This window comes from Budorcas taxicolor, chromosome 4, assembly GCF_023091745.1.
Source record: "Budorcas taxicolor isolate Tak-1 chromosome 4, Takin1.1, whole genome shotgun sequence".
Classification (NCBI taxonomy): Eukaryota; Metazoa; Chordata; class Mammalia; order Artiodactyla; family Bovidae; genus Budorcas; species Budorcas taxicolor.
Window position 1 is genome coordinate 108,013,639 of NC_068913.1, and position 669 is coordinate 108,014,307.

Here is a 669-nt window from a genome sequence, read left to right on the forward strand (position 1 = left end):
CCCACTATGACCCCTGTTCCCTCCCCAACAAACCTATAGCTTTCCCACTCCCCCCAGTTAATCACTGAGAGCTCCTACTCTTTCTGTGCCCACTGTGCAGTCATCAGAATGCCTCGTGTTTCAATAGGGTCTGGACTTCTTGGAGAAGACTCTCTTCAGATGCTGAAACCACACTTGGATGCCTGTGTGGTGACTTCGATGGCTCAGAGGGCTTTCGGAGTTTAGATGCCTCTTCCCTTTGCTATCTTCTCATCTCGTATTTCTGGCTTTCTCATCTCCTATCCTATGTTCCCTTCTTTTCTCCCATCACTTTCAGTCTTCCTCCTCTCCCCCTTTTTTCCATTATTCCAGCACACTCCAAGACCTCAACTCATCCTGACCAGGCATACCTGTAATGTAATGTCACAAGTATATCCCCAAATAACCACTCTGTTTCTCCAAACGAGACCTGTGACAATGTGCAACTAATGCAAAAATAAAAATATGAGAACCATAAGGGCAAATTAAAACAAAAAGGAGAGGCTTCCCTGGAAGTCCAGTGGTTAAGACTCTGAACTTCCAATGCAGGGGGCGCAGGTTCAGTCCCTGGTTGGGAAACTAAAATGCAACATGCCGAATGGCATGGCCAAAGAGTAAAACTTAAAATTTTTTTTAAATGGAACTTTCCAT